The sequence below is a fragment of the Talpa europaea genome (genome assembly GCF_964194135.1).
Source record: "Talpa europaea genome assembly, chromosome: X".
Lineage (NCBI taxonomy): Eukaryota > Metazoa > Chordata > Mammalia > Eulipotyphla > Talpidae > Talpa > Talpa europaea.
In genome coordinates, this window is record NC_140081.1 from 5,257,960 (window position 1) to 5,280,224 (window position 22,265).

A 22,265-nucleotide genomic window follows, 5' to 3' on the forward strand; every position below is an offset into this window, starting at 1 on the left:
TCTTCCAAGGGCCCATTCATGTCTCCTAAGAATCACTTACTCACCTTTAAGACGTCTGTGTCGCTCCTTCCTTTTCCCTTTTAAGATGGTATTTTATCCCGAACTCTAACCCACCTTGGGGAGTTCCTCATTTTCTGTGGTATCCCCCACAGATATATGAGGTGTATGTACGTGTTAATGAACTGATTACATTTTCTCTTTTACTCTTGTTAATCTGACCCTTATTACAGGAATCTCAGACAATAACTCAGAAAATTCTTCCTCCTCCCCTACAGGACACACATACAAAAGCAGGGGAAAACACAAAGCTGAGGGTGGGAGTAGAAACAGAGAGAGAGAGAGAGAACACAGAAAGACAGAAGCACTCCGTGCCTCATCAGGGTAAAGAAGTAGTAGCATCATCGTTTACTTGCAAGGTACAAACTGAAGGTAGCCTGACTCTTCACTTTAAGAGTTTATCTCTGTAGATTTCAGTCCTTGAACTCGGAATTTGTGTATTGCTCTTGTTTCCTAAAACATGTCGTGTAATATTGAAGTTCTCTCCTTCTTGGAAGTGTACCAGGTGGTGTGCTCCTCCATGCTTAACAACCATCTCTCCAGAAAATAACAGCAACAAAATAAACAAACCTGATTTGTAGCACTTGCCAATTACCTTGGTATAAAGACTCCCATCAAGGCTAATTTCAGACAAGCACTGTGATGTGAGTGCCGTGATGTGAAGAGATGTGCCCCATTGGCTCTCCTGAGTGATCGCAGACGGTTCTATCATGCAGACGGTTCTATCATGCTGCTGGGCTAAGGCCCTGGATTGTTCCATCAGTCCCACCCAGTGACAGCCCTATAAAATAGCTTCCCGAATCTGGGGTCTCTCTTTTAGGGGCTTCAGTTCCAATGACATTCAACGCGAGTGGTTTCCTTGCTTCTTTCCCTCACTCTTTCAGTCCCTGTCTTGCTGTAACTCCCCCTTTCCATTTTCCCTAAAAACTTTAACCTTCTCCATTCCTTTGGTCCCCATTATATCTCCACTCTGATTTTGGCCTCGTTTCACATAGTCCCTGGTCCAGTGTAGAAATCCATCCCTGAAGTCAACATTTGCTCATCAGTTTGTGTAGCATCCGCTTCCAGATGCCAGTGCAAAGAACAAAAACACAGCCCTGGTCCCTGCTTTCATAGAGCTTATAGTTGCTGAGGGAGTCAAGCATTAATCTCTTTAAGTACACGAAGGTTGCATAATTGCAAACCAAACAAGGCAGAAGCAAACAAAAAGAACTTCTATGAAAGCACATGGCAAGGAAGCTAACCTAGATTGGGGTTGGGCTGCACTTGCTTGAGGAAATGTTTCATGCTTTGGAGGGTGCTAGGCAAGAGGGGAAGGGAAGGAAAGAGGATTTGGGGTGCAGGCAAGATGCGTGCTTAGGCCTGACAGCAGGCAGAAGAAAGCATGACTAAGAAGGGACTGAGCAGTCCAGGTTGGATGAGCCAGAGAGCAAGACAGTGGGGAAATAAGTGAGGACATGCTGGATCTTATCATCATACTAAGCATTTCATAAACGAGACAGCTCAAACACGCCACAAAAGGAAATATAACTGTAACCCACATATAATTACTGAACATCATTACTCACTTTGGAAGGAAGTTACTAGAGAATACAAACTCATTTTATGTATTTGTCTTCTATGTAATTACAACAGATTTGCTTTCCTCTTTGTGTAAAGGGAGATTCTAGAAAATTATTGTCTAACTTGCACTAAAAGTATTGTTTAGTTCTAGTGTGATTGAAATTTCGGTAGGAAAATGTTTTAAAGCCCACTCACTACCCCTTTAGGAGTCAAATTGACCTGAGCAGACTATAAAATTATAGGCCTTAGCAAAATGGAGACTCCATGCTAATTGCCTATTGATCAAGGAAGGAAAAGAGAATTAAAATAGTGAGTTATTAACATCTTTGCTAAGATGGTTTCTTCTCCTGATTGGAAGGCAATTATAACAAGATGAGACATGAGCAATTTATATAGGTAGCATGACTTTGGTGCGGTTTAGTGAAAACTATAACGGGAAGATGAGCAAACCCACATTCTGGTGATGATCAAGCTTTGTGATGCAGTCCTTCCACTTAGAAAGATGTGTCAGGGAGGAAATCCGGCCTGAAAACATTTGATTGCATTCAAGAATATTTTACTGTCATACCTTCTGCTGATTTCTTTGTGCTGCCGGGGGTTCACGTTTGCTGTTGAAGGCTGTTTCATTCCTGGCAGCGTCTAGCCATGCAAAGTATGCCCTAGAGCTTTGTGTGAGAACAAAGCTGTTCTCATTAATAAAGGAAAAGTCTGTCACCATTGAGGGCAAGGAAAGTCCTTGTGGATCGCCTTGCCTTTAGGAAGATGTTTTTCTTCCTTAAAATGTATCATGGATATTGTCTACAATAAAATTTGTTCATCCTTGAAGGACATGTTTTGTTCAAGAGCTATTTTTACCTCATCCTATCAGAAGGTGTCAAATAAGTTTTTTTTTTTTTAGAGATTTATTTATTTATTTATACAAGCACTGGGTACAGTCAGAAGCGCGGGAGGGTGAGAGAATTCACCAGAGCCAGAGGGGGGAGCAGAGCAGGCAGAAGGACCGAAGGACACTGCTGAGGGGAGCAGCGGGCGGCAGGAGAGGTCTGCGCGCCATGTGGGGCCCTTGCCCGGTGGCCGGGGAGCAGCCGGGGATGGAACCCGCGCTGCAGAGACTGTGTCACCGGGGAGGCGCAGAAGGTGTCAAATAAGTGCTGAAGTCCATTCATTCAAGGCTGTTCCACTAAGGCCCTGCACCTTCCTGTGGTGTTACTTAAACTAAGAAAGTCAGACTTGAGGAAACTCTTGTAGATTAGCATATTTTATCTGTGGGTGCCCAGTTGGAAAGTGGTGATGGATCATAAGAGTAAGCCAAACCCTATGGATTGGGAAAAGGATTACCTTGGAAGTAGGGGTGGTTAAGATTTATACATAAATAAGTAAAGGCGGGCTTTCTGTGAGAATGGACAGAGAAGGCAGTTCTCATATAAGGTTCAACTGGAGAAGCGTTCGTTTCCAAATGCGCAGTCGTTGGCAGCATTCAGTTCCTTGTAGGCTGCTGGACAGAGCACCTTGGTTTCTTGTAGGCTCTTGGCGGGGGGCTGCCCTCACCTCCTCACTATGTGGTCTTCCCCATGTGACAGCAAACAGCGTGGCCCCTTCCTTGCATGCCCCCCAAAAGAGAGTCTCCTAGCAAGACACATTTAAATCCCCTGTAACACACTCACTCGTGTAATTATATGTATCCTGTCACCTTTGCCATATTCTGCTGCTTAGAAACAGGCCGCATATCCTACCTACACTCAAGGTACACCAGAAAGTGGGGATCATGAAGGCCACCTGGAGTCTGAGAAGCAAAACCTTAAGCTATTGCTCACGATTAGCATCTTTGCTATAATAACTTACCAGTGAAGAAGCACAGATTAAGTGCTGATGATATGTACATGAGACAAAAAGGCAGCAGAAAGACTTTCCTTCTATAGATCAAGACCTATGCACAGGGGAGCAGTTAGCACTATGGTCAAATTAAATAATAATAATCACATGTATCTGAATTCTTTTCATTTAAAAAGTAAGACCAGCTTGGAAAAGAAGGGCCTTGGAAATACAAACATGGTGGAAGAGTCCAAATTTGGTTGCAAAATGAATGAGAAAACAAGGAGGGAGATACTTAGACTTATCTCCTCTCTGAAAATATAAGCATCCCGCCCCATCTCTGACCAGGCTGACTCTTAGATCCAGTTAATTCTTCTTTCCTGGATTTTGTCAGACTTCCATGCCCTGGCAGCGTTGCTCATCCGTGAGTTCATGTTGCACAGTGATTACTTATATGGACTCTTGCTGCCCACTGAGTGGCTCTGATCCCCCGTTCCTCTCCTTATCGGTAGGGTAAATTATTCACACCCTCGGTGGACGCCTACTGACTGTAAAACAGGATCATGCCACCTCCTTCTAAGAACTGATGGTATGAAATGAATTACAACATGGAAAGCGCTTTGAACAGTGCCAAGACCCAGTAAATGCTTCATAAATGGGAGCTACTGGGATTGTTCTTTGAACAAGTATTGATTGGGTGTCTGTTATGTGTACCTTTAGCCCCTCTCTTACACCAACCGACCATTCCAGGAGCACTCACAAATTTCATCGTGTGTTTCCACATTTGACAGTGCCATTGTGACGGCCTTAGTAATGCAGTGCTTGGCCATCTTAAACGTTTTCTCGTATAAGAAAATAAACTGACTCAATGCATCATAGAGTTCTATATTGATCTAACTTACTGTAATTCACTGGAATGGCACTTAATGGATGCGGTTTAGCCAATTTATTTCCCCCTCATCCAGAAGGAAATGTAGGATCTACAGTCCCTCATCTCTCATTAAGAGTGTAGTCAGCCTCTTCGGAATGCCTGACCTGTAAAGTGCATCACTCACATCCATAGTGCTGGTCATCCTTTCTGCCTTCTCACCGTGCAATTCAATCTCATGTTTATCCTTCATTTTCGTTTCTCCTTAGATTTAAAACCAGAGTCATGATAATGGTAACAGTGGTTCCGTAACCCGTGTGACCTGAGGGAAGCTCAGAAATCTGATGACTGTTACTTGGCTTGGCGATATATATATAACTCCTGACGTAGCACATCACTGCTCATCTGGTAGCTTTGAGGCTACGTTCTTAGCTATATTTTTGTCTTTGTCTTACAAAATCCTTACCTATTGCATTTTTCCAAAGATTAGTTTAAGGCACTGTTTTTCACACTTTAATGTGCACACAATCACTTGGGGATCTAGTTGAAGTTCAGATTCTGATTCACTGGGCCTGGGGTGGAACCCAAGATTCTGCATTTCTGACAAGTTCCAAGGCAATGGCCGTGCTGCAGATCAAAGGACTATGCTTTCAGAAGAAAGGACTTAAAGGACAGAAGCCAAGCCCAGTTACAAAATCAAACTCAGACAAGCCTTTTGAGAGATTCCAAACCACTATCAACTGTGATGTCAGCTCTCAATGCTGAAATGTAATCCTCCTGGCTGCTCTGTGACTATCAATGGTGCTGCCTAAACTGAGGTGTCCTATGGGGGATGGGCCCTAAGAAGGGGTGTTGTCTGTCACCAGCTTTCTAAAAGTCTAAGCTGTCTTCAAGCCAGAGGACTTGTCTCATAGTTTTAGTTGTAAAAGTTGGGTTTTGGTGGAAGGAACGGGAATAGGGAGAAATTATATCGTAGGCTTCTGTTTATGCGCAGAAAGAATGCATCCCACCCTCAGCTCTGATCTTGAGCCTGTTTACTGAGGGCATAAACTTTTTCACCTCCTGCAAAGAATGACAGAGGACCATAGATGAGCCCAGAGATGACTTTGAGCTTTGATCTTTCAGAGCCATATCAAGTGATTGAAAAACATGCCCTATGAAATCAGTGGGTTGAATACTTTGAAGCCAATTCCTGAAAATGGGGGGGGGGGCATGACCCCCGTCGGCACAGGCATGGTTGATTTAGCCCATCTCAGTACGATTTGAGAAAAAAGGAGAATCTTAATAATCCTTTTAGAGCTCTGTGCTGAAACCTGCGTGTGCATCAGAATCACTGGGAACTGTAAAAGCACTTATGCCTGACTCCCGTCCCTGGAGTCTGATGTCAGCAGCCTGGGGCGGGCCAAAGTGGTTCTATTGTTTTGTGTACCCAAGTTGAGAAACACTATTCTAGACCCAGTGAGTCTCAAAATTGAGTGAGCTTCCAAATTGCCTAGAAGTCTCTTTAAGCCAGATTCCTGGATCCTACCCCCCAGAGTTCCTGATTTAGTAGGTTTGGTGTAGCCCTGAGAATTGGCATTTTTAATAAGTAGCCAGGTGATGCTGCTGGTCATGAACCACACTTTAGAACCACTGTTGTAGGTCAGAGGCCAACTCCTGCCCACAGCCTGTTTTTGTAAATAAAGCTTTATTGAAACACAGCCTTGCCTGTTTGTGTGCAGACTGCCTATGGCCGAGTTGACTCTGCAATAGAGACCATTTAGCCAGTAAGTCTTAGGACATTTACTCTGATCTTTTACAGAAAAAAGTTTACCAACCCCTGCTCTCCATCAAACTATTTTGAGTAGAGAAGCTACATTATCTGTCTTACATTTTTTTGCTGTGGAGAGAGATGCGTTACAAGAAGTGTTACTAGTCGTGGGAAAACTGGATGGAAGGGGGAAGGAGACCTAGTGAAAGAGACTTGAGGGCATTTTATAATTTATCAAGCTATAGTACCACTCTCGTTCTCTTTAAAGAAACTCATGATGATAATCTCTTCAATTTGCTTAGCTCAGTGGTTCTCAAAGGGTGCTCCCTGCCCCGCAACATCATCGCATGGAACTTGTTGGAAATAAGAATTTTCAGGCCCCACCTAAGACACACGGTTTCAGAGGCTGTGGGGGTGGAACACAGCAGTCTGCTTGAAGCGGTTGATTTTGATACATGTTCAAGTTTGAGAACCACTAGGATAGTGCTCAGAGATTGCAAAATATCTGCACTTCACGTAATTCATAATCACCAGATTGAAACCTTAATATCACTTTGCTCTTTGAGTTAATTCAGCACTGACTTAAACTTTTGAACATCTCAATTTTTATGAAAATTTAAACAAATGATGCACCCTCTTGAAGGAATACTTTGGTTAATCCAAACAACCCATTGAAGCAGAAACTGGTTAGATTCATGTCTCAAACAGCAGCATTCTGGAGGGTTTGTGGAAACACAGGTAGGTGGGCCCCACCCAGACGTCCTGATTCAGGACCTGATTCAGGACCTCTGGGTGGAGCCTGAGAATCTGCAGTTCTAACAAGCTCCCAAGTAATGCTGCTGCTGCTGCTGCTGGGCCAGGGACCACACTTGGAGAACTGCTGAGTTTAAGTATTCAACATTCTGTAGAAATGGATTTTCGTATGAGCTCTGAGTATCTAAAAAGAGGAGTGTGGATGGTATGTGATGGTCTAATGAAGACCAGGCTTTCCCCCTCTATCTTTGTCAAAGAGAATGGGAGCAGAAAAGAGAGGCTGAGATGTTACCTTGGGATCTGGTGGCGGGAGGAACCCCGGTTGCAAAACCACATGTTTATTCTTATAGGTCCTAGATTGAAAGCCAGAGCTAGCAGCAGGCGGCAAACTGTTTTCTTCTCTGGGAAGCTGCAGTTAATGATGACTTGACATTGCTCAGAAGCTCAAGCCGCCTGGAGTAGCTGTTTCAGATAGAAAAACTTTGTGAAGCAGAAGTTAGAAGGCGCAGACTCTGCAAGGTCTAAAGCCTGGCAGCGGTGAGGAAACGCCGGGCATTCTGAAGTAGAAAGCAAAGGGTCACATAGACGGAGATGGGTAGCATTTGAGTCCAGCGCGTAGGGCCTTGAGTGAACTAAATGTTTCTTATTTTCTGAATGGCTTCCGCTCCTCGGAACCTGCCACTCTGGCATCCTTCAACGTGTTGTTCACAAGCTTTCTCACACTGGCTTCTCTTCTGTGTTCCCTGCATTCTCAGGCGTGTTCTTGGTGACTTCAGGCTTTCCCGGGCTTATGTCTTCCCAGCTCAACAACCTCAGCGAAAGCAACTTTTCTTTCTCAATATTTAAAATTCAGGTCCGCGGAGTGGCTTTGGTTTATTGACTTTGGTCTGCCCCTGCCCCCAAGTCATTCACTCCCCTGGGTGAAGCCCCCTGGGGGTGTTCTGAAGGCTCAGGACGCTGTCCCCCGCGCCCCTCGCCCCTCAGACTGAGAGAGGCAAAGGGGGAAAGGCAGCTGGGAAGCAGAGCCACAGGGGCCCACTTCAGCCTCTTCACTGGGGAACGGGGCAGGATTGCTTTCTTTAGAGACATGGTAGCCTTCATTTGTAGGTCTCAGGCCAGCATGGAGAAGGCTCTGAATGGAAAGAGAAAGAACATGGACATTTCTGTTGTGAGCTAATAACAAGATTTTGGAGCCACATAGTACATGAAGGAATTAACTGGATGTCTTATAAAGAAGCTTGAAAAGCAAGGAAGCCATTTAACCAGTGAAACAGGTCAGTAGTAGGAGGCTGTGAAAAAGGGTTATGAAGCTGACGGAAGGAAGGCTCCGTGGTAGACAATCTCCTGAGTCTAGGAAGTCGGTAGACATGTTGGGGACAGATGTCAACAACTTCATTCACTCATCCGGGCCGGAGTTGATAGGGTGCAGGTTCAGATCTCCCTGGCGTGGCTGGGAGAGCCATCCCGGAATCAAGGTCTGCCCCTCAGCCTCCGTGGGCACATTTACTCTCCTTCACCCCTAAACTCCTGTTCCGTCTGCCTGTTTCTTGGCCTAAGCTCAAACTGGATCCCTAGTTTGTGCTTCTGTTCTATGTCTGCCCTGTCTTCCTTGAGTATGGCTTTTTGTTTTCTAATATTATTTTTGTATATAACTTAATGTTAAATGTTTGGAACTAACGCGTCCTCGAGCTCTCAACTTACAATGCCATCGTGACCAAATGTCTGCTTGATTGGGCATCTTAAAAAATTTCCCATGTTCCAATCCTGGCTGCCCAAGGTCACTTCTTTGTGATTTTTCAATAGTAAAGAGGAAAGCAGAGAAATTATACATACTTCACTCTGTAAAAAATACAATTGGACAACTTATACATATAAGTTTAAAAAACACAATGATTAGAACCAGAGCTATAACAGATCCTGGTAAAATAATTTTCAAATTGCTCCATGTATTGTGAAGAATTATGCTGACAGTGTAACAAGGGGGACGTGGGGGATTTTACTAGAAATATGAGAAGCTCATGATTTTCATTAGCAGAGGAATAAAACCAGTGTAGACTCTGGGGAGGGAAGGGACAAGTGCCAATCAATATTGAGTTTGTTACTTTTATCATCATTCAATAATGAATGATGCGATTTTCAGGTGGATACTATGGGAGGGCGTAGTCCTTTGTTACTAGCACTCAACTTATGTCCTGTTGCGGTCCCAGGAGTGCCTTTGGCTTTTGCTGTCTGGTTCCACAAGATGCCTGCGTGGGTGTGCCTAAGTGGAGGAAAAAACTGGATAGGTTATATCGTGGGTGTACTTTTGCAAATGTGGCATTTCAGCAGCCTGGAGAATTACCAAGGCAAAAGAGATGATTCTGCAGGCAAATTTAATTACTTTTAAAGAACGAGCAATTCCAAATTCCAAGTCTCAGATGATGTTCTTATCTCCTTTCCCAGGTGTTTAAGCAGGTTACTTTCACTTGGAAATTTTCGCCTAAGGGGAAGAATTAGAGTTGATTTAGAGTTTTCTTGAATTTTTTTTTAAATTACAGAGGTACCAGAGCTTTATAAAAAATATTCAAAACAGTGGTTTAGAAATGATAAAGATATAAACCTTCTGCTTACTAGACTCATCTCTTATTTCATTTTCTAGGGCAGCTTGTTAAAAGAGCTTTCAACCCATTTTTCTGTGAGTGTATTTATACCTATAATAATCGCTATAACTATGACGGGGCTTTTCAACCAAGTGATGTTGCTTTCCAGGGGACATTTGGGAATGCCTGAAAACACTTCTGGTTGTCACAGTGGGGCAAGGGAGGCTGCTGGCATCTAGTGGGTAGAGGCCAGGGGTGCTGTTACACACCCTCAATGCACAGGATGGCCCCCAACACAAGAATTATCCTGCCCAAGCTGTCAAGAGTGCCACGGTTGAGAAACTCTAATCTACAGATTTTCTTCATGTAGGCAAACCTTGAATAGGAAAAATGGCTTTAGAAAATAACAGTTATGAGAACTAACGCACCATTACTTCTTAGAAGTTCATATGGGGAATCCTTTATGCTTTGTTTGATCCATAGTCACTGGAATAAAATTGTCTGGAGGTGGGAATAACAGGAAGTTGGAAGGCAGGAGAACCTAAGGGTTTTGTTCTTTAGGCTTCAGACTCCATAAAGTATGTTGTGAGACTGCATCCTAGTACAGACATTCTAGCCTCAGCCCCGGCCCGAGAGCATGAACAGGGACCGCTCTGCGTAGGCGAACAAGATGGCGGCTGCTCAGAGCCCAGAGATGTCTGCCACCCGGAGAAGAAGTGAACGCCTGCTTTCTGTGACATCTGAGAAAAAGGGGGTGTTTTTCACTCCTGCCCACAAGTGGGCACCTCAGTTAGGCTGCTCTACAGTTTGTGTCGACGAAGTGCTGAGGACTCCATGACCACCTTCTGGGAGAGACTCCGTAAGAGAGTGTTTGCCAGACCATAATCCTGCCAACATGTGCCACTTCCGTGGGCTCCGCAGGAGAGAGGTGTGGTCGAAGCATATCCCATTCCAAAGAAAGACGCTGGAGACCCAACCGGGAGAATGGGGATCCTCCCAGTGGGCTGGGAGTTCTCAAGGCAGAGCTGTGGGCTTAGCGGGTCTGAAACACTCAAGGGCAGAGGAGCTGTTGATGGGTGCGGAAATTCTTGAAGGGTTTTATGTGTGGTGGGTTTTTTCCTTCTTGCCTCCCTCTGTCCCTCCCACCCTTTCCTTTTCCTTGCTTCCTTACAGAGAATGCTATCTTAGAAAACTTTAAACTTCTTAGGAAACTACTTACAGAAAAGGACAAATACAAACTGAAAAGAAAAAATTGAGTATGTACCGCTCTATACGGTGGAGAGTTTAGGGGAAAATCTTGTTATGTAAAGAATATGTTTCATAATAGACATCTGTTTCAAAATATTTTAAATCATTAATTAGCACTTTGCCACCCATAGATATTTATTAAGCACTTAGTGGGGAGCTAGCATTTCCCCAGACATGATGCATATTTATTCCAGACAAGTAAATATGAAATCCTTCCTGTGACCTTTATCAAATGTCATGATTTGTCACTACAAATGAAATCTAAATATTCTTTATTCTGAGTTTGTCTCTGTCATTAAAAGAGGTGTCTGGCTGAAGAGCAAAATACAGAGCTGTGAGTCAGGCAAAGCGGCTTTCATGACAGACCCCGCCATTCGCTTGTACTGGGACCTGGCTGCATTTTGCTGTGACAAAGACGTCCACGTTTTAGCCCAAGATAAAACTCACTCTTGCTACCTTTCTCCCAACTCTTTGCTTCCTCAGCTTCTCAGGACATCAAAGGGAATACAGATATATTCCAAATCCAGCCACTCTCACCACTCCCCCCTGCTCCCTGCCAGCCTTCTCTAATGGCCTCCCTGCTTCTGCCCTGGCCCCCACTGCACCCTCTTCTTCATGGAGCCAGTGGAGTGGTGCTCTTAAGAAGGAAAAAAGACCATGTCAGGCCTCTGCCCAGAAACGTCCAGTGGCTCCCCATTTCCACTCAGAGCCAGTGCTCCATCCGTGGCTACGCCTTCCTCTGGGCCTTTGCACATGCCGTTCCCCCTCACTGGAATGCCTTCCATCCCTACATGGTATAGATTCACTCTCTCAGCAACACTATCACTTCAACAAAGAGGCCTTTGCCAACCAGTGTCCCCACACAGCACCTCCCCATTGCCAGAGCCTTCTTTATGTGCCTTTCCCTCAATTTGTTTCTCCGTAGCACTTATAACTCACCCCATACACTTTGTTTATTGATTATTATGACTTCCCGACTTGAATGAAAGTTCCATGAGGGCAAGAATTTTTGTCTGTTTTATGCCTGAGTGTGTCCCCAGTGCCCAGAACTGTGCCTGGTACAAATGTTTGTTGAATGAATAAAAAATGGAAACCACATCCACCCCTTTAGTAAATGTTTCTGTTTTTCTACCCCGTTGTAAAGGGTACAGGTAGACTGTCATGAGGCACGCTGAGCAGGTTAGGATCCATCCAGATTTCTTTACAGCCAATTTCAAATTAAGACTACCTAGTGTTCTTCGATTTAGTTGCTAATTGCAAAATATTTCCAGGAGAAGGTTAGTGCATGCGGTATGCACAGAAGTGCAGCCCACTGTACTGTGTGCCTAACCGCAGCTCTGTCTCAGCAGACTTTAGATTTGCAAAGTCAAGTTTTGCTGCCAATTAATCCATCCCTCTGACCTGTGGACAGTATCTTGCTAATCTTCTGGAGGAGGACCAGGTATCAGTTAATCTCTTGATCTTTCTTTCACTTCTGTCTGCCAGCTGAATTCCCAATGGCAGGTCTCCTATTTCTGTATGTGAGTCCCTGTGTGGGTATTGAAGATAAGTGTATAGCTCAGCGCTGTTGAGCAGAAACAGAATGTGAGCTACATTTTAAATTTTCTAGGAGCACAGTTATAAAAAGGAAATAGGTAGGGCCTCCCTGTTGGCACAAAGGGTTAAGTCTCAGCACTATGAAACTATCCACAGCCTCTGCAGCATGAGTTTGATCCCCAACCAGGGACGTGACCCACATGGTGCAGCAGACCTCTCCTGTCTCCCCGCTGCTTCCCTCAGCAGTGGATTTCAGTAGATCTGCCTGTTCTTCTCCCCGCTCTGTCTCTGGGGAATTCTCTCACCCCCCCCAACCTCTGGCCTGCACCCCAGTTCTTGTATGCACAAATAAATAAATCTTTAAAAAAAAAGGAAATAGGTGAAAATTATATAATTTTTATAATGTTTTATTTAACCCAGAATATCCAAAATGCTATTATTTCTACAAGTAATCAACATTAAAAAGATCAATGAGCTATTTGACATCCTTCTTTTATACTAAGTCTTCAAATCCAGTGTATTCTTGACACTTGGAGTGCATCTCAGTTTGGATACATATCAAATGCTCCACAGCCACATAGGGTTACTGGCCACTGTTACAGACTGAATATCTGTCCTCCCCCCATTCATATGTTAAAACTCTGCCTCCCCCCCAATGTGGTCAGGAGTGGGGCCTTTGGGAAATAATTGCATTAGATGAGGTTGTGCGGGAAGAGCCCTTGTGAAGGGGATCAGTGTCCCTGAGAGTCACAAGAGAACTGATTCCTCTCTCCTCTCTGGTACAAGGATTCAAGAAAATGCTGCTTATGAGCCAGGAAGCAGGACCTAACCAGACACTGAACCTGCCAGCGCCTCCATCTTGGATTGCTAGCCTCCAAAACTGTAAGAAAGTCGTGTTTGTTGTTTAAGCCCATTGATCCTGTGGTATTTTGTTACAGCAGCTGAATTAAGACAGTGCAGATAAAGATTTATATGTGTATTCTAAGTCCTAGGATGTGCCATGAACAAAGCAAGCTTGACTTCCCATCCAGAATTTTCCTTCTAGTCATGAACAGAGTGAGCAGTAAAAGATCTATAACAATGGGCAGTACCAGGGAGAGCGTGATAGGGAGCCCCTGGAGAGCTGCAATGGTAAAAGGATTGTTCTAGAAGCCTTCATAGAGATAGCACCCCAAACAGCCTGAGGGAGGTAAAGACAGTAAGGGACAGAGGCTGTCCTCAGTGTCCACGGACCTGCAGGAGGGCCAGTGTGGCTGGGGTGAGGAGAGCAAAAGGCAGAGTGGTAGGAGAGGGGGGAGGTGGGGGCAGAAGCAGCAGCAGGACTTGGGGGACTTTGCCTGTCCCCTGAATGAGTGAGAGAGCCTTGCGAGGGTCCTAAGTGGAAGAGGAGTGAGATCTGTATTTCACCGGCACCTTCTGGCTAATCCCATACCCTGGAGCAGACCCTGGTGCTGTTCCTTCCTGCCCTGGGCTGGGATGGGCACCTTCCCAGGGCTGTGCCCTCCCCAGGCGCACCCTTCCAGTGTGAAATGCCACTTCTTCAGAGCTGGCCTGCAGTTCTTGCTTTGGCCGTGCAGCTACACAAAAGGGCACAAGGACTACATATTCCGCTCTCAGGAGAGCCAGCCAGTGGGTGGTATGCGTATGATGGGAGTGGGTCAGTTTCTGGGCAAGGTTTTATTCCCATGAGGGGTCAAGGCAGACACCCCATGGAAATAAAACCAACCTCCCCCAGCAGTGCATTTCATTGTTTCCATTCAAACATCTAGCTGAAGTAAAGACATTACCTTTCAGAAGCCTGCCCCTGGGGTGTGGCGACCAGGAGACATCCCCCCTAGATCCCTGTGGCCCACGTTGGGGTCCAAGACCAGCAACATCAACACCAAGTGCGGAGTCTCAGGTCCCAGCCTAGACATGCCGGGGCTGCACCTCATTTCGCAGTGATGTTGGAGAAGTCCTGTCCTAGACCTTTCAGCTCTTATTCCCTCTGAATTTCTCCACAATAATACTATTTAAATGATTTATTTTTTTTAAAGATTTATTTATTTATGCATACAAGAGCTGGGATATAGGCCAGAGATGTGGGGGATGAGAGGATTCACCAGAGACAGAGTGGGGAACAGAACAGGCTGAGGGGAGCAGCAGGTGAGTCAGGAGAGGTCTGCCTCACCATGTGGGTAGCTCCCTGGCCGGAGATCGAACTTGAGCTGCTGAGGCTGTAGAGTGCTTCATAGTGCGGTGCTTAACTCCTTGCGCCACCAGGGAGGCCCTATTTAAATGATTTAAAACAGCAATCAGCATTTATTATTTTTCATGATTACGAAAGTTGACTGGACTGCAGGTGATTCTTTGGCACCCATGGTGTCACGTGGGGCTGCATCGTCTGGAGGCTTAACAGGGTGCAATGACCTTGGTGACACACAGGACTGGTAGTGGCCTGGGGGTGACTCTGTCCCATGTTTCTTCAGCCGAAGATACAACCGGGGGTCTCTGGCTGGGCCGGAACTCCTGAGAGGGCCCCTGAGCGAGGCCCTGAGCTGATGCTGCCTGCCAGCTGGGGCACAGCTGCAGCACCTCCGCTCTCAGACATGCTTCCAAGAGGGCGCTCTCCAGGAGATGGAGCTGCAGCTCTCTGAAGGCTCAGTGTTGGAAGTTACCCAGTGAGACTTGGCTACAGTCTTGTGGTCATGAGCGGTGAGGCCTAACTGGATTCAAGGGGAGGGAAAATGGCTCCATCTCTTGAGGTGGAGGGAGGGCATGGCAAGGGATTTGCAACTGTCTTTACCCCATCCCAAGGTCAGTGACATCTGTTGAGCAATTGTCATATAAATACTATCGTCCAATATTTTCCCATTATATATATATATATTTTAAAGATTTATTTATTTATTTATTTATTTTATTCTGGGTACAGTCAGAAGCACAGGAGGGTGAGAGAATTCACCAGAGCCAGAGTGGAGAGCAGAACAGGCAGAGTGACAAAGTACACTGCTGAGGGGAGCAGCGGGCGGCAGGAGAGGTCTGCGAGCCATGTGGGACCCTCGCCGGTGGCCGGGGATCGAACCGGCGCTGCAGAGGCCGCGGGCAGCTTCACAGCCCAGCGCTCAACCGCTGCGCCACCAGGGGAGGCCCCCATTTTATATTTTTAAATGCATATTTTATTTGACTTTTTTTTTTGTATTTCTATTTTATTCTTTTTTTTATAATAAATTTTATTTTTATATTCCCCATACAATTGCAACCCCCCCATTCTGACCCCAATCCCTCCCCTCCCGCCCCCCACCCCCCAAAAAGTATCTCTGGTTCATAGTTTTTTGTTGATTTTGATTTTCACTTTCTTATAGTTATTCATTTTCCTGGTCCCTTATTTAAGTTTTCTAGATTCCTGCTATGAGTGAGACCATCCGGTATTTTTCTTTTTATGGCTCTACAGGAAGGTAAGATAGAACAAAGAGGTCCTATGCACCCTGAGCCAGTTTTTGCCAATGGTTAGACCATATGTGATTTTAGCACAGTATCGGAGCCCAGAAGCTGACATTGTGCAGTGTGTGTCTGTGGTTTTCTATCATTTTTAAAGTGTACAGCTGGCAGGTATTGGGCAGTTGCCAGTTGTAAGTACTATTACTGTATTTCGTCAATGCTGAGATGCACATTCTTTCACACGCAACATCTCTGAAACAAAAATGTCTTACAATCAAACACAGAATTAGAAGCATCTTTTTTGTTTTTCTTTTCTTACTAGATCATAAGATAATTGTGTTCTACAATATCTTTTTTGTGATGTCTTAGTTTTAATAAACTACTGTAATAGCCCATTTTGCAGATAGAGAAACTGAGATGCAGCTTCAGTGGTTAAGAAACCTGCCCAAGGTCGCACAGTGAGTGAGCTAGAATTCAAACCCAGGCACTCTGATCCTGGAGCACACACGTTCACTCTCTTGGAAGGTGATTGCAACAAGAGTCCACACAGCGTCTTGTGTCGGTAGCGTGGGTGGCATCGTCGAGGTTGAAGGAAAAGTATGTAACTGAGAGTCAAACAAACCCTGTTCTCTGGCTCCAGACCCAGCGTGCTTGACCTACAGCACATTGTTTACTCCAAAGCCGGCATTCCCCACATCTGTGGGTATGCCTTTTCTCATCAGAAAGCCATGTGAGTTAGAGAGTTCACAGGAGCAACAAGCCCCACAGTTTGGGTGGAGAGCAAGCGGCAGCGTGCTGCCCTCCGAGGGCGCTCGTGGAGCAACAGTAGTGACACTGCTCTCTGTGCGGTGGCACCTCCTTTCTCCTTTCTCGGTAGGACACATTCAGCTCTGCCTTTAATCCGGCCTCTTCAGGAATCAAAGACTGAATAGGGAAAAATGAAGAAATGGAAAAGAGGTGATTCATTTGATTTTCATATGTGATGGAAATCATGCAAATTTTAGAGACAAGCAGACCACCTAGGGGTTGAAAAACAAGTTTCGTAATTGTGAAGCTGTTTCAGCCATTCTTGCAGATGATGCCCTTTTGTGTTTTGGGGTTTTTTTTGGTACCATCAGAAAATGAAAAAAAAAAAAAAAAAAAGGACTTTGGATGGTAGGTTGGAGCTAAATGTGATGTTTACTACATATACTACCACCAAGAAAAGAGGAAATTAGTTTAACCAGATGGGATATATACAAGAATAATTACAGCTTACAAGTTTAAACGTCGTTTCCAAGCAGCTCTTTGAAATCCTAATCTGTAACTTGGGGCTCCCAACCAAAAACCACTTCTCATCGTTTAAGAAAGTAGGGTGTGGGCACCCGTTGCCTTGCGTTCTAAATGTAACGCAAGATGACAGCCTACCTGATTTACAGCAACCTCATTCTCCCTTTCATCGTGTTGTCTGTGATACCAGCTATTTTGTGGGTCAAGGAATGTAGCAAAATCCAGAAAAATTTAGGTCTGTTGATAAGAGAAAAGCAATTATCTAGACCTTGGAATGTGTTGATTTGAGTAATCATCACTTGTGTAGTCAGGACACCTTTTTAGGCCTGTGTGCTCACACCGTACAGCTGAAGCAAGCGAGAGTGGTTGTATCAACTTAGTCAAAAAAGAAGGGGTCAAATGCATAGGCATTTGCTTGGCGCCAAGGTCCAGTTTATATACCCTTTTCACAAAGATGGCACTGAACGTAAAGAAGGAGCCCCCGGCTTCTCACCTCCCACCCCCGCCCCCCAAAGCAGAAGCCAAAGCAGCCCAGCTCATTCTGCTTATGTGGAGTGGGCGGGACATTTCTAATTTCTTGTGACCTTGCATGTCATTTTCCCAGAATCTTGTTTTCTCACAAAGAAACTAGAAGCCCTGGGAAAATCTGGCCAATAACTCAGCTATGAAAAGGAAAGTTTGGCACAGATGTCCTGGTTCTGGAGGGAGTCTGCCCACTTGCTAAATTTCCCCAAATAGCCTTCTTTTGTGGGTTTGTTTTTCAGGAGATGATTCTTGTTTTTTCCAGTAAGGATAAAACTTTCTAGACTGCAGTTTCTAAGTCAGGGGAAGTGTTTAACCCCTTTCCTTTCCTTGATGTTGAGAGCATGTTCTTAATCCACAGTCGACTTTCTCACAGGCTTTATCGCCGCGCTGACTCCGGCCGAGTCTGTGAGATTGCGTCAGACTGCAGAGCCGCAGCTGTCGCCCGGTTATGTTACTGGATGAATGATTCCGTTGCCTGCTCTAATGCTGAGTGTCTTCTCTCACCAGCTGCAGTTGACATACAGGATGCATTTCCTGTCTGAAGCCCCCGGCTGCCTCTCCTGTCTCCATAAGCCATATGCTTATGTGTTTTCATTACAGATGGAGACATTAATCATGTAATTCGTCATATGGCAAATTTCAGAGGCTGGCTATCTTATTTCAATATAACTATTAATTTTTATCTTTGCTGCTGGTGGAGAAATCTAATAATGTCAGTGGGCAAGGTAGGTAGACTATCTACCCCCACTTAATTTTACTAGATTCTTCTTTCTGAGGTTAAAATGTGGCGTGACCTATCCAGAAATTACAGAAAGATACATAAACCTAATGGAGTGAATTTGGAGCATCCATGGCCTCCATTTGTCACCCTTGTGTATCCTGACTCGTTGGTCTGTGACTTTGCGGACCCTCTCTCTAAACAGGCCATGTCTGTTCCCCACTCCTTGAATCCAGCCTGGCTTTGTGACTGGCTTTGGCCAATAGGATATGGCAGAAATGGCTATGTGGCAGTTCTAAGCCTTGGTCCAGAGAGATCTTGGAGCCTCCATTCCCTCTCTTGGAACCTTGTGTATACCATGTGAGCATTCCCAGGCTAGCCAAGGACCAGCTGATAACTAGTCAACCCCCAGACATATGAGAAAGATCAGCGGAGCCACTGACCTGACTTACACCTGACCACAGAAGTGGGCATAAGCACGACAGAAATCAAGAACCACACGGCATGGTCATTCTTTAGACTTGGCTGAGTTTTAGGATAATTTGTTATAAAGCATTATTTGGACCATAAATGACACACATAGGCTGTTGTTTTGCATCATGTGGCTGCTCACAGGCAGGAACCAGGCTGGGAGAGGTTTTCAGAGAGCCTTGCCAGACCTGGGTGGCGAGTATGCGCCTCACCAACTGGTTTAATTCAGATCCCAGGGAGAGGATGGGCCTTGGGCACCACTCATTGGCATGCAGACTTCTAGAGAGATTCCCTCTCGATGCTCAAACTGTTATAGGGCAGCCCCAATATTGAACGGGTTGCCTGGCTGTGGGTCCTCACCCATGCGCTTAAAAGGGACTTATGAATACTCCACTACAGGCACACACAAAATGTTCATAAAAGGTTTATTTACAAGGGAAAAGGAAATAAGGAAAATGGACAACTCAGGGAGAAAATAGGGAAATAAAGTCTTTCATGCGTCCTACCCGATCCGCCAACCTGGAAACCCAAAGGCACAGTTAGAGCTGGCCGGACGCTGCGAGCTGGCGGAGAGCCAACATGGGGGACCCCCCCACCAAAGCCCACGTGTCTGGCTTTATACCAAGCCTGGCTGCTTAACCCCACCCTCAGGTCCCAGCCACCTTCCCTTGGGTGGGGATGGGATTTGGAGTTCCCAGTGTCTTTGGCTTTGGCCTGGGGTGGGGGTGGAGTCCACAAAGCCTGTATGGAATTAGCTTTAGGACGTCCTTTTCCCCCTAACAACACCACCGCCCTTGGCGGGGCTAGTGTCCCTCCTGGAGTCCAGTCCCACTGACTGAGCATTTTGGGAGTAAAAACCTCCTACCCTCTGCCAGGGGCCTCACTGCAGCTTGTAGAGATGTTAGACAAATCCACGACTTTCTGCTGCCCCTGCCTCTCGTCTTCAGAGGAACCTGGCTTCATTAGTTCCTGAGCACTGGCGTGGAGGGAGGCGCTCTGGTTCCAGAGTTGGTTTTCAGCTTTCCCTGCTGCCAGCTTAGAGTTCCCTGTTCAGATGAGGCAAAAGCCTAAGACAGAACAAACTCTCGGGCTTCCTCCTGGAAAGGACTGGTCATCTGCATGCGGCGGGGAGGGGAGCGCCTCGGCCCCGAGCTTCTCAAGGTCCTGGGCGAGAATGACCCACAGGACTAAAGGAGGATTGGTTGAAGCAATGTCAGGAAAAAATGCCATGGAAGACATAGTTTGGGCCTTCACAACTAGCTTTGGCGGCATTTTCAGTGACTAGCAGGAAAGTAAATGCTAGAACTTATAAACAAGGACCTGCTTTGATGAAGCCTCAAGACCATTTACAGTTCTTGTGTTCCCAGTCCTGTCCGAGTATCTGAAAGTTTACTTATGCCCTAAAACTACCATGTGGATTTGGGAACCTGAGCTTTTCCAAAAGTTGAGTTTTCGTATCATAGGTCATGGGTAGATTCCGTGTGGGAACTATTGCATCCTTTTTTTTTTTTTTTTAAGTATTATTCTTGTTTGTGTTTTTCTGAGTTTCTCTTCAAGCTTATTTCCTGGGTCCTGTCCCAAAACACAAGCAAAGAAACACAAAACAAAGAGAAAAATGTTCACGGTCACCGCAAAGTACAAACAATTCCATAGCTCTCTTCTGTTTGTCATTCTCCTGCCAGACCTTTCCCATTGCATCTGGTTCCTTAGATCATTTGGAAGGAAATGTTAGATGGACAGGAAAAGATATCCGGCACTAAGATCATCAGTCCCCGCCCCTTGCAAATATCTCCCAAGGGAGAGACACACTGTTGGCCATCAGTGCCACGATGTCATTACGGGAGGCCCGCTGGTGTGCTGCAGCGCTGGGCTGCGGCCAGGAGACCCGTGCTGCCCGGTCTCGTGGGACTTTCCCCAGGCCACCCTCTCTCTGCCGTCCAGACTCATTCCAGTGTCTGTCTGCAAGGCTTTCTTAACCCGGCAGGAAGGTAGTTTTCCAGCTCATGCACACACTGTCCTGCCTTCCCTGGTGGCCCCGTGTCCGGGGCCTCCCCAGCTTGTCACCAGAGTGGACATTTTAATTGTCCGTGCACATGCTAACGCCATTTCAGAATGTAGGCTGCTGCATGAGTTAGTCAGTGCTTTATGAAAGATAAGCAAGAGGTGGTTTGATAAAGCTTTGCAAGATCAGGGATGATTTTCATGCCCATGCTGTATTTATTCCCTGGATGACTCTACATTTCCTAAGATGAAATAGGTATAAAACTTAAAACTTAGGACCTGCAGAAATGCACATGGACAAAACCGAGGGAAAATGGGGGAACTGTGCAGGCGTCTCTCCGAAGATGAGCCCAGACTTTGGCTCTAGGTTTCCTGATGGCCCACTCAAAAGGGAAAATATAGTCGAGTGTGTGATTCATGTTGTCTAAGAAACAAAGCCTGCCAGCAATTCCGAAGAAGTCAAGTTTCTCCTGGCACATAAAGAACTAAAAGAACATTCCCAGGCACATCTTCACATGGGACACGTTGTCTCTAAGAGAAATGTGCTTGCTGGTGTGCGAGGGGTGGAAGCTAAGAAGGATGAGTACAATGCACTTTCTGGCAAGGGCAGTTTTTCCAGGGCTGGGGGAGCTGGGGGGACGCTTCCACGGAATCCTCTAAATGTTTGGCTCCCCAGTGACCTGCCAAGAGTTCAGGGAGGAGTGTCCGGAGATGTGGAGGCAGCTCCATCCTTGCAGTAAATTTCCTGTAATGTAACTTCTCTCAGTGGGGTTTTGACTTTTCCTCATAGCTCTTTGGAGTCGGGACTATCAGTAGACAGTTCTGCAAGGACTAGATGAAAGGAAATTAGCTTAATTTGCAATCTGAGACTTTCGGGCTTGTTAAAAATAATGTCCTGACAGTGAGCGCTGGCTTTCACAGTGGACTCCTGTGAGAACAGATGCTTTTCAGTGCAGCCTTGTCTGGTTCACCTTCAAGGCCGGAGGCATCTGTACGGCTTTTCCCGGCGCTGGGAGCTGCTGACTGTGACCAGGCATTTCCAAGGTGCTGGGAACTTAAGGTTTGCATGTGGTGCTGACTCCTGTGGCCAGCCAAGTCAGGGCAGGAAAGGGAAGCCGACTGGTGAAGGTGGCTTCTGTTCAGCCGAGAGGGGAATCTCATTTGAAGTATGACTCAAGGTCCACAAGCCCAGAGTCAAACTCGCGCCCATCTGAGGTCTTGTGGGAACCAAGAATTGCAGGGCGCAGGGAGAGGGGCCAGCGGCCCGGAAACAGACCCTTCCTTGAGTCTTGTGTCCATGCCAGGAGCGCGCCCTCCCTCCAGCTCCCTTTCCTCGGCATTCCAGGACCCAAGGAGGAGCTCGAAAGGAACCTTTGGACTCACAGTGAGACCTGGTGTGGCCCTTCCCACAGAACCGAGCCTGGGATGGGAGACTCGTGGACATTCCGTATGTGCCTCCTGCGACGAAATGACCACACACAAATGCAGTCGATCTCTAATGACCGCACTGAATTCATCAATTGTTTCCAACCTCAGCAGAAGCAAACTGCATTTTGCACGCATGCCCACACTCTGGCTGGCTCAAGGCGCTCACCTGTGGCCAGGTTCTCTCCCCTAGAATCATTCTGATGGAGACTGAGTTTCCATGGAGTCAAGGAAAGCTGCAAAATTTGGGGCGGGGTGCGACGGCTGTGG